Below are 12,504 nucleotides of genomic sequence, written 5' to 3' on the forward strand. Positions count from 1 at the left end.
AACAGCACATCTATTTTGTTGGGCTGAGTCACTGTGCCTTCAGAAAAGGTTCTAATCTCAGCTCTGTATGATGGCTGTGGAAAAGTTTACTTTCAGTTTTTTCTGAATCTCAGGGTTTTTTTTTTTTTCTCTAAAAGGAATATAATGACATCAACTTGTCCTCCACTGCCACTGCAAAACATTTTGAGAGAAGTTCGCATATTTTCTGAGAATGTGTTCAAAGCTCCTCTTCCTGTGGCCCCTGCTCTGTGCTCCCAGAATGCACTGCTGATGCCTCTGCAACAGGAAGTGTTGAGCAGGGTGGGTTTGTTGATGTGTGTGTCTCCCCCAGGAGACTGAGAGCTCTTGAAGGCTGAGACTGTAATTCTTCATCTCACAAAGGGCTCCTGTTTAGCACAGAGAAAGTGAAAGAATGAATTAATGAGCAAAACTGGTATTTCACTTGTCTGTAGGATGTGGACCCCCTTGGTTAAAAATCTGGCTTCTCTTTCATGGGTTCAGACGCTTTCTGAGAGAAATGTGACGCGACCAGAAATGGTTGCCTCCTCCTGATACTTTCTTGTTTCTTAATTATCAATATGGTAGCTTCTTGGCAAAATGAAAGGTCATAACACTTATGAATTTCAGTAATACCCTCACTAAAGGACAAGATCAAGAAATTAGGCCTGAGCTAGAGGAGTACCCAGTTAAGATGCCATCAAAAGCACAAGTCAACATGCTTAGAACGTCCAGGCATTTAATGCGTTACATATCTTCTTCCAGTAACATTTGCATCTGCATGACATGGACATATGGGCATTTGGGGGAAAACCAAATATATCTTTGCCAAGTGGCTGTTTAAGTTTGTTGGAATATAACGACATGTGGACTTGTGCAGAGTGAAAGTGAGTGGGAAGAAGAGAAGTGGAGGGGTCTAAAAAACATTTCTTGGTCATACATTTTGAAAACCACTTGCATTTTTATACACCACAACGCTTCTCGTTTTTCTGTTAGACTAGGACTGGTCTTAACAATGAATCCATATACTGATTGTTCTTAACTTTCCCAACTTTCGTTCCTTTGTTTTTGTATTTCTTACACAAGTACTTAGGATGGACTAGAAATTTTGTAATATAGGGCAAAGAAAATTAACAATAACAAAAGTATTTTGCTAATTCCTTTGCTAATTGATAATGATTAAGAACAAGATAATTTGCAAATTGGGTAAAAAGCCAAAAATGAACTCTATATTTGTGAGTTGAAGCCTGAAGAGGGTAACAACTGTGTCATAAAATAGCTAAAACATCTCAAAATTCCCAAGGCTTGTGGGTAGAAGCAGCTTATAAAACTCAAGCTTATGATCTCTTATTAGTTCTGGTTTATGTTTTAACTACAAATGCAAATATGTTAATTACAGAAATTATGATGAGACCTGCAGAAATAGCCAACAACAATAAAATCCTTTGGCATAATTTTATTACTTCATATATTGGCACTATTATCAAAATTCAAGCCTGGGTCTTGTTTACCTGTTCCATATCAGCATAAAGTCTTCTCCACCAACAAACTTGTATGTGAAATCCCATTCTCAGGTAACTGTCGTCATTGGAAGGGAACTCAAGGGTAATAGAAACCCATAAATACACACGAAGTCAAGTCTCCTCCCTCCACCCCAGTCCCATCGTTGATAATAAATCATGTTGTTAAGGAATGGGCAAATGGGAGATGGTATGATGTCTCAGAGTTCTTGCTTCCCCTATCTAATTGTTGTTTGAAGAGTAGAGAAAGAATGGGCTAGGAGAAGAACAAGAAGTGAACAGTTTAGGTAATTCCCACGTTGCCTGGGACCCTATATTGAAAACCTAGTACAGTAATTTAATCCATTGTTGTGGATATCCTCCTCTGTATTTGGCTCTATGCTATATGTTATGGTGTACTGATGGGCTCACAGTATAAAAGTGAAAGAACACATGTAACCCATGTGTAATTAACTACGTCACACAACAGTGTATTATCAATGGCTTGTAAGGGAGTTTCCAAACTGTTATAGCTATTTGTATCAGAATTTATATCAGTAAAGTTTCAGTAGAGGAAACAGAAAATACTCAGAATATTTTAAGCAGAAAGAATTTAATACAGGAAATTGGGTGCTTAAAAAATTGTAGAAGAATTAAAGCTCAGATTCTAGATTGAGATTTCAGGAATATCTCCCGGAATGACATGGGCTTTCCAGAGGAGCTATGCCCTCTAAGGCTCCCACTAGAGCCAGAAAAGGGACTGGAATTAAAGAGCTGCTACTGTCACTGTCACCACCCCAAGTGCCTGTCAACAAAGCCAGGAGACTAGAAAATTGACAAGCAATGCCACCATCAAAGAGCCTTGTGTTTTCAGGGCCTCTGCCTCATTCCTCCTTCTAAATCTCACAGGTATAAATTTGGCTGAACTTAATTCACATTTAACTCTAGCTGCAAGTGAAACTGGGAACACAGATTTAGTTTTCTAACCTCTTCAAATAGAAGAAAGAGGAAACGAAGGCTGAGGAGGCCAATCCTCTGTATCCTCCAGAGAACTGGAAATTAGCAACTGTTTGTGGCCTCCCATGTTCAGACAATGTTCCAGAAACATTAACTGCAACATTTACATTAATTAATTTAATTAGAGGAGCAGCAGGTTGTGTTAAAGTTAGGCCTCCAAAGATGGGTGGATGATTTATGGACAAAGATGTTTTGGGGTAGAACAAGATGGATAAACCAAGGGTAGTAGGTGATGTTATTGCTCTGAGACAGAGGCGTGAAAAGGAAGGGCACATTTGGGGTTAGGGTGGCAGCTTCTGAAGCCAGGACCAGGTCCTCACTTTGCTTATTGATTCTTGTGTATTAGGGTGGTGTTTCTCATGACGTTAAGTGTTTCTCAATCCTCCTAAAGGGAAGGAAACATGATATCCCTTCTTTTGTTGCCCCCCCTTCCATCCCATTCTAAGCGCCTGAGCTTCCTTAGCAAAAGGCGCTTCCAATACAATTACTGTGCCTTTTGTATTAAAAATAAGATGTCTTCTTTGAGTTACTTTTCTTCTTTCCTTCTCCCACAATGTCTCTACGCCTTTGTTTACGATCTCGTGGATGGTCCACGCTCTCTGGTCCCCTCTCAGAGTCCCCTTGTCCTTATGGCTCTCTAACTTGCTATGGTTTCTTTGTGCTCATCTTTACCTGAAGCTAGTCATTCTCTCTTTCTGTATTTCCCTCCCCTACCTGAGTTCACAGTCTCTTACTTTGGCTTACTTCCCACTTCTTCTGTATTTTTATACTTTATCCCATTTGTCTCCTTAATTGAGGTCCTTAGTTTTGTTTGTTTCTGCCTCTGCATCTGTCACCTTCTGTGCTTCCTGTTGTTTGTTTCACTCTATATACGTATACTGTCTCCATTTTAATTTTTTCCTCTCTACACTTCACTCTCTGTTTCCCATTCTGTACCACCTCCTTCCCCCATCCCTGATATAATATTACCTTTCTGCTTATATAGCCGTGTCCACATGAAGTCTCTCACTGTCTTTCAGCACAGAGGAAGAACCACAGCAGACTTCACTCTTTATCCACTTCTCTCTATCAAAGGCTCGGGACCTTCTGTCAGATGCAAAGTTCCCAGCATCTACCACTTCCACGGCCAAGTCTACCTCATCGCTGCACTTTTCTACAAAGGCAATTCAGCATAGGAGCAATTTGTTTGGAATTTCAACCCAGAAGAGTTTAACAAAAGGATCTCAATACAGGGCTGTCCTATCTACGACATAGTTCCATGTCTTGCCAGCTGCTTCTAGAGAAGTCTTCAGAGGAAAAATTCCTCCATTTAGTCCTACTATGTCTGGAAAGTACACACACACACACACACACACACACGTACACAATTTGGGACTTCACTGTTCATCCATATGTGTGTGTGTATGTATGTCTGCACACACATACACATAAACATACATACCTAAAGTGTATATATATATATATGCATTGTATATCCATAATGCCTATATATTTTACATACATAACATATATATATCATGTATATATATGCGTTATATACAGAATGTTTATATATACATATCTTTCTTGTAGTTGGAATTATGGTAATTGAGTTAAGCATTCAGTAAGGGCCTTATAATGAGGAAAAGAAATAGTTTCTATCAAATTCATGATTAGCTATTTAGAGAAGAAAAACTAACAGTGCTCTGAAATTTTATCATACTTTAAAGATACTTAAGCCATCTCACATGAAAGTATTTTATCTCTACCGAGTCTTTTATTGTTGCTTTGTTTCTTTATACATTTTCTTTAATCTCATAAAATATTCCTGTGAAGTGAGGAAAGTACTAGAAGGGCAGAGTGGAGGCAGGTTGTATTATCTAATTTTCAAAGTGGAGAAACTAGGGCAAGACCTGGTGAAATCACTTACTGAACTTGCTCTATCAAGTAGCTGAGGAGCTGACACCTACCCAGGACCCCTCCTTCATCTCCTCTCACATCACTTTTCATCCGTATTTCTTGCCCCATTTTAGGAATTCTCCAAATTCAAAACTGTACACCTCCATTTTATTTACTAATGGGTTCAAGCTGAAATTACAGGTCTTTATTTTTCATATTTAGCTAAACAAAAATCTGATTTCAGAAGCCAACAGTATAAAAATAAATGTATTACATGCGATGGATTGAATTGTCTCTTAAGTGAATACGTATGTTTAGATATTCAACAAAACAGGAGTTGAGGCAAAAGCCATTTGTCGGACCCCAGTTATTTTCAATACCACAGATATACACATCAGGAATTTGAGGATTTTTTAAATTATATATTAAATATATTTTCCATACAAATTAACATTAGCAATAATTATAAAATAAGTTACCACCAAAAAAACTCTCCAAATTTTAGAATTTGAATATCATACTTTACTTCCCCAGATATGTAAATATGAGTCATTTATGCCTGTGTTTGGAAGTATTCATGTTAAAAGACTTATTTTTACTTCGCAGAAGCATGGGAATTCCCCAAGGTATTTGGAAAACTCAATAAAAATAGAAGAAATATAAATTGTAGTTATAAGCTCTACCAAAATGCAAGTGGGACCGAAAGCTGTTCTTCTGGCTCACCTCAGTTTCAGGAGAGCACCTACCTGGCAAAAAGGTAGAAAGCGATTAAAGAATAATAATCTTAGTGAAAAGATTCACTACGAAATAAAGCCTAGCTGGCGGAATTTCCAGACCGATATAGGAAGTATCAAAGCCTTGACCAGCTGGGGTGTTGAGGGGAGTCTGCAAAGTGTCTTGCCTTGAAGATACCTTTTTTTGCTCTTAGAGGAAGCACGCCTGGCCATGGGCAGACGGTTGTCCTAGCGGCATCTTCACTCCTGCCCCTTGCTGGCCTGCTCTTCAGATTCTGCTACAACCACTGCAGAGACTGGAATAGCTTCCAACCACAGTCAGCCCTGCTTTTCCTCAGTAAAGTTCATCCAGATCTTGCTGATACGTATTAACCACACAAGTTACCACACTCAAGGAAAACTATGATCTCAATGTGGCTACATATTATAAGCGTCCACGTCCCTGTTGTCTTACCTAGCACTCTTAATTGCATACATTTAGCCCTTAGTTGGAGAATAATTTCGCTTCAGATAGAAAAGAAACAGCTCTGGCCTTGGTTATTTTGGCATACAATTCTCCTATATGACTCTGTTTTCTAAGCAGACATTAATGATTCTAAAACTAATATTCATTGTTTGAAGAGGCACAGCGGCCTTGGCATTTACTTAACCTTTTGTCTCATGTATGAGACTGAGTCAGCCTAAATCCTTTTCTTAATTAATATCTTTTCTTTTTATGGCCAATGTTATTTATGGAACAATTTGCATGTAACAATTAGAGCCATGAGAGCTTAAGAAAACTCTTCCAGCCCAGAAGTCCACCTTTTCTGATTTCTATTTATTTATTTTTTTAATATTTTCCTGATTACACAAACTCAGGAAAGCTTAGCTGAAGTAGGACAGGAATAAGTTACTGCAGATACATCTTATGTAGGTGATCCCACCTGCCGGAGCTCAAAGGAAAAGAAGGAAAAGATTCATTTTTGTAAAAGAAAGATGTGATATATGTAAGAAAACTGTAGCCACTTCACAAAGACTGTGGCTTCATTTTATTCTAAACATCTTCAGAAAACACACATTAGTGTTGGCTATTGTGTGTAGAGATGATGCACAGCTCTAAATAAATCAATATACTCAAGGAAGAGGCTATTGTATTTAAGGTTCTCTTAAAATAACAGAAAAAAGTAAAATTAGTAAAATATTTTAAAAATAATAATTTCATCCATGACCCCAAGACACCCACAAAGTGAATGACTATTTGCCGTCTACCTTCAAAATCCTGTCCAAATGAACTCATAAACTTGGCATAATTATAATCATAGTATAGATACAGAATTCTTATATATGTTATGACCTTCATTTTTGCTGATATATTGTTTTCAATTTTTCATATTAAGTAGCTGAATGATATTCAAATAATCGGATGTGCTCAATAATTCAATCAATCCCATTTTGGGGTATTATATTCTTTACAATGTTTTGTTATTTAATATAACATTGCAATAAACATCTGAAGAACATAATTTGTCTCCTTTTTGCCATAGAAGTAGAATTATTGGGTGAAACAGTATCTGCATTCTCCCCTTCTTGGCAACAATATTTCACAGTGTATTTCGGTTCTGGCAATGTATAGATTGCTTCAATAATCTTGCCTTTGATGCATATTATCTAAATTTTTGAAGTTGTTCTAAATGTGCTAAGCTGTGCTAAAAACACATAAATTTTCTTGATAACATAAAGCCGACATCCCCAAATCCACAATTTACTGTTTCAAATCATGTTATTCAAAACTTTTATTCTTCTTAATTAGATAGTACATTGAGCAAAACCAAGTCTTTTTAATCATTGAGGGTGCTTTTAAGACTTCAGGCTTACTATTAAATCACTAAACGTCAATAATCATCTAAGACTCCAGATGGAAATATAGAAACTATAGAAGAAGTCTCTGAAGATATACTGATTTATTTTTTGACTAATACTTACTATGATCTTATAGGGTGAGTATTTTCCCCTTTCTGATATTATCGGATTATTATTTCTTATAGGCAACTACAGGGTGTAAACTGCTTATTTGAGGGCTCCAGTGAATCAAGATTTTACTCCAGAAAATGCAATTCTTTCCTTTCCCAACTGGCATTTCAAAGACATTTCAAGTACTCATATTACCAGATATTAAGCACTTCAGGAAAAAATTATCTAAATTTCCCAATTTGCTCCTTAAAGACTTCTTGCAGACTCTTTTCAAATTTGCCTGCAGAGTGCAGGTTGTCTTGTACTCAACGTTAATTTTACTCAGGTAGTAGAAACATCTCTGTGTGTTTCCTTGCTCCTAATACATGGTAGATAAGAACGCCAGTTCATAACAGGGTTATGGTAGATTTTCTGGAGAAAGTAACTTCTAGAAAAAGGAAAGGCTGTGGGTCTAATTAGAGGTTATAAACTGTTTCTATAAATGCTCATTAGGAGTAAAAAATAGGTGAATGCTTTTGCCTCTTAATAATGTTGCGGCAAACACCGAAGAACATATCTCCTTACAGTACAAGAACATTTCTCTGAGGTAGATTCATAGGAGTGACATTGCTGGGTGGTAGGAAATGGACATCTTCAATGTTTTTCATCATTGTCAAGTTTCTCCCCAAAATGGCTTTAACTATTTTCTTACATTGTCAAGATTCTTGGTGTTATCAGATGTCAATTTTTGCCTCTCTAAGAGTTGTAAAATGATATTGCGTTATTGTTTTAAATTGCATTTCCTAGTCACTAGTGGAATGGAGCATTTTATTCACAACTGTTTATTGGCCAATAGGACTTCTCTTTTCATTCTATCCTTATCACTTTCAGAGAGAGGAAGTTCCCTTGCCTCAGTCCCCCATGGCCCTCCTCAGGAAGCCTAGAAAAGCCCTGGGCCCTGCCTTCTCAGAATGTGGTCCTCAATAGCATCACTTCTCTAGGTTTACTAGCCAAGCAATTTAGAGTCAACTGTCAAAGTTATTATACGGGGCAAACCAAGTCCACCAAATTGTCATTCCACTAACTTGGCTCCTAGGTTTCAGTTGACACTTCTATCTTTAAGCAATGAAGACGGCCCTGCAGTATTATACAATTATCTATTACCATGTAATGTCTTAGTTACCATTTAGGATTCTATCAAAGATTAGTTGAGTCTCAGGTAGAATTATAAGTAGGATGGGGTGGGATGTTACCTAGAAGAAAGTGAAAGACATTGACTTTAACTAGATGGTAAGCACCTTGGGATAGGACTTGTGTCTTACAATAATAGTAGTAGAATAATAGTTATTTATGCAATATCTACCATATATTAGGGACTATGCTGAATATTTTTATATGCATATTTCATTTACCTTCACCAAAAAAACCACTGGGATAGGCATTATCTCCATTTACATGATGATGAAACTGAATGTTCAAATTCACAGAATAACTCCACAAGAAGACAAAACCCAATTTTGAAAAATGGACAAAGATTTGAACAGACACTTTACCAAAAAGACATAGGTGGCAAATAAGCACATACAAAGATGCTAAATATTATTATGCATTAATGAAATGCAAATATAAACCATCATAAGATAAGTATTACATATCTATTAGAATGACTTAAATTAAAATGACTTATGATGTCCAGTGTCGATGAGAATGTGAATCATCTAAACATCTCATACATTGTGGTGGGAAAAAAAAATGGTACAATCATTTTGAAAACTCTTCAGGAGTTTCTTTTGAAGTTCAACATACACTTACCACGTGGTCCAGCAATCCTACTCCTAAGTATTTACACAGGAAAAATGAAAACATATGCCCATACAGTGGACAAGACCTTTATACAAATATTTGTGGTAACTTTATCTGTAATCACCAAAGCTGGACACAATTCGAAATTCCATCAACTGGTTAATGTATAAACAAATGGAATAATGAAATACTATTCAGCAATAAAAAGGAATGAACTGTTGATACATGAAACAAGGATGAATCTGAAAAGCATTATGCTAAGTGAAAGAAGCCAGACACAAAGCATTATAATTTGTATGGTTCCATTTATATGGTGTTCATAAAAGGCAAAACTAGAGGGACAATAATTAGATTAGTGGTCACTAGGGGCTGGGGATCAGAGGATGGTATTGCTACAAAGAATAACAGGGAACTTTTTAGGAAGATGAAAATGTTCTTATATTAATTAGAATGCTGGTTATACGCCTGTACACATTTGTCAAAACTCATTAAACTGTACTCTTAAAAAGGGTAAATTTTACTGTATATAAATTCTATTTTAATAAACCTGACTTTGACAGAAAAACAGTTCCTGTGTGACAATGTTTTAAATTTTTTTTATCTGGATATTCCCAGCACCTTTCAATAGGGCGTGACACATAGTAGGAATTCAACAAATTAATGTTGAGTTAATTAAGAAGGAAGACAATGCCTTGACCGTGGCAATCACATATTTTGCCTATTTCCAAGTTTTCTTTAGAATAGTCCAGCCATGATCACTCACACTTGGCACCGTTTCTGTAAGCTCACGCTTATGCAAGTGATATTTCTGTGAAGCCGACCCATGAGTAATTTCTGAGTAGGTATTAAAACACTCTCACGTCTACAAGTCTAATATATTAATAAATGTGCTGTTTTCAATAAGACATCTAAATTTGCATGCACCATCCTACTTGTTATGTTCAGTACTCAATTTTTTAATGTTTCTTGGACACTAGCCAGTAAGTCTGAGTCCCTAGTTAGTTCATCTATTACTTTCTCACCACAATAGATTTGGGCGTCTGCCAAGAAATGGACTAATATTGCATACAAAAACCCTATAATACATTTACTGATCTTCTGATATTTCCTTTCCAAGCGAGAGCGGGGAATACATGCACACACATACACACACACACACAAATCCTGTCTATACACACAATCTACTCAAGTTAGGTAAACATTTTTTATTGCCGTTATTAATATCAGATGCCTTCTATAATCCAAGTGTTTGCCTGTCCATTTACATGATCCTCTCACCCTGAGGACTGGAAAGGAACAGTGAGTTGTAAAATCTGATAATGATCAAAGATGATGCCTCTATATGAAGAAAAAGTCGGGACTGTAGGAGCCCTCATTTCTATGAGAAAAGCACATTTTCTGCATTTGATTCGGCTCATTCTCAGTGTCTTAATTTCAACAATTCCAAAATGAGGTGCTCTTGAAGAAGGAAAAGGTTTGGTGTTGGAGAGGGGGCATTTTCCTCCCCCACCTTCATTTCCCTTAAAACATAAGCACAGAACTAATGAATGCTATTAAAGATACTTGTAGAAATGACTCTGATTTGTATCTGATGACTAACTAACCTATTATTGCACTTCTTGGGCAGAGATTAATGGGAAATTCTTAAAGAATAACGACTCTAACAAGCCTCAGAAATATGTGTGGGCCCAGACTGTACCACGTGACCTCAGAAAGCTGAACCCTGGCTGTTAATATCCTTGACTAATGAACCAAGGATACAGTCCGCGCTAGCAAAGTGTCAAGAAATAAGTAACCAGAGAGGTGACCTTTTAGCATACTTCTAAATGTAATTTTTAACAGAACAGTGTCAATAAGTTCAAAATCCCATATGCTTTTGATCTGGTATGGAAGTGTGATGCATCAATATCAGACAGCAAAAGGGAAGGAAAGAAGAAAGCCAGAGAAAAAGGACAAAAAGGGATCTAAAAGAATAACCTACAACTACGACAGTAAATACCTTTCCTTCACTAAGGTAAGAATATAAGAAATCTTGGTTCACTCTTTGACATTATTGTCACTATGAAAAAGAAAAAATAATAATGACAGTTGCAGACTATTAATATTAACTCCTTTAATAACTGTTGTCATTGCCTAGGTTTGAGGTATACTGGATGGCTTAGCAACTATCCCCTTCCCTCTTCCACTTCCTGAATTTTTCACTATTAATTTCAATTTTAGAATATAGACTCTGATGTCAATTCTCAGCTCCGGTGCTAACTGTGACTAGTTATATTGCTTAAGTTCTATAGAATCTCAGTCTTTTCATGTATAAAATGGGGCCATTAATAGGATCTTCATTGGTTCATTGTGAGAATCCAATGGAAAAATGTATATAAAACTTTTGACACAATGCCTGATAATTCAGAAGAGTTTTAAATGGTTAGCTATTATTACAGTGACTGCTAGTGTTAGACTGTTGTAGATATAATTACTTGAATTTCCTGTTTTCATTTTAGTGCCTATTATTTCCACCTTCCCCATTAGAGTGCCAATTGTTTGAATATAGTCTCACAACCCTCTTTGTACCCTTCAGAGTGCCCAGGACAATGCCTCCTACGGGGTGGCTGAGAATGTGAAAAAATTAGTGAGCATGGTGCGTCTCATGTGATTAAGCACTGGTGATTAAGTTTGTTCACAATACCAAACATATACCTAACATAGTTAAAGACATACAAAAAGAAAAAGAAGAGTAAAGATGTGTACTATTAGAAAGATTTGCCCTTTTTTTTCATTTTATCTCTTGAATCAGTGATAATGACAATATTTAGGTATATTGAAGTTTCAACCAACTTGTGTTTACAACAATAAATGTGACAAAAATGTGGTTAAGATGTCTGTCTAAAAAACAGTCAGCTAGCCAAGGAAAGGTTATTCCTTTGACACTGGCAAAATTCTCCTTTTCCAAATAGCTGATCCCAATTTTTGGAGTATTTCAGATTCCATAGTCTTTAAAGTTCATCCTACAAACAATTCATGATTCTTTTCTTTTCAACCCCTCTTGGACCAGCAACAGTTGATGGGTGTCTTCCAGTGGACTCATTCCTGAGCTAAAGTCTCACTCCCAAAGGGCTTACAATGTACAAGTAGAGGGGCATTATAATATGTAGTAAGTACTAAGGTAGAGCAGCTAATTTTTCCTGAAAAGAAAAAGGGTGTTGAACAGTGCTTTAAAGGTTTAGAATTGGAGTTGAGTCTGAAAGCATCCGTTCATTCATTTCTTCAGCATAGCATAATGAGTAGCATATCATGCCGCACTGCAGAGCAAGAACTCAGGAGCCAGACCAACTGTGTTTGCATCCTGGCTGTGCCACTGGCCACCTGCAGGTCCTGGCAAGCCATTTTTACCTCTCCATGCCTTGGTTTCCTCACCTGTATAGTGAGGATAAAAACAGAGCTTTCCTTATGGGTTTGCTAATAGGATTAAATAAATTAAGCCTGGCAAGTATTTATGATAGTGCCTGGCATGTGGTAAGCAACACAGAAGTGTGTAATAGAGCAATAAATAATCAAGTCATCCCTTCCCTCACAATCCTTCACTCAATCCACATAGAGATCCTCAGCCTCAAAAGTTTATAGCCCCCCAAGGGTGGGGCAGGAGAGGTGGG

Source organism: Equus quagga, chromosome 5 (genome assembly GCF_021613505.1).
Source record: "Equus quagga isolate Etosha38 chromosome 5, UCLA_HA_Equagga_1.0, whole genome shotgun sequence".
Classification (NCBI taxonomy): domain Eukaryota; kingdom Metazoa; phylum Chordata; class Mammalia; order Perissodactyla; family Equidae; genus Equus; species Equus quagga.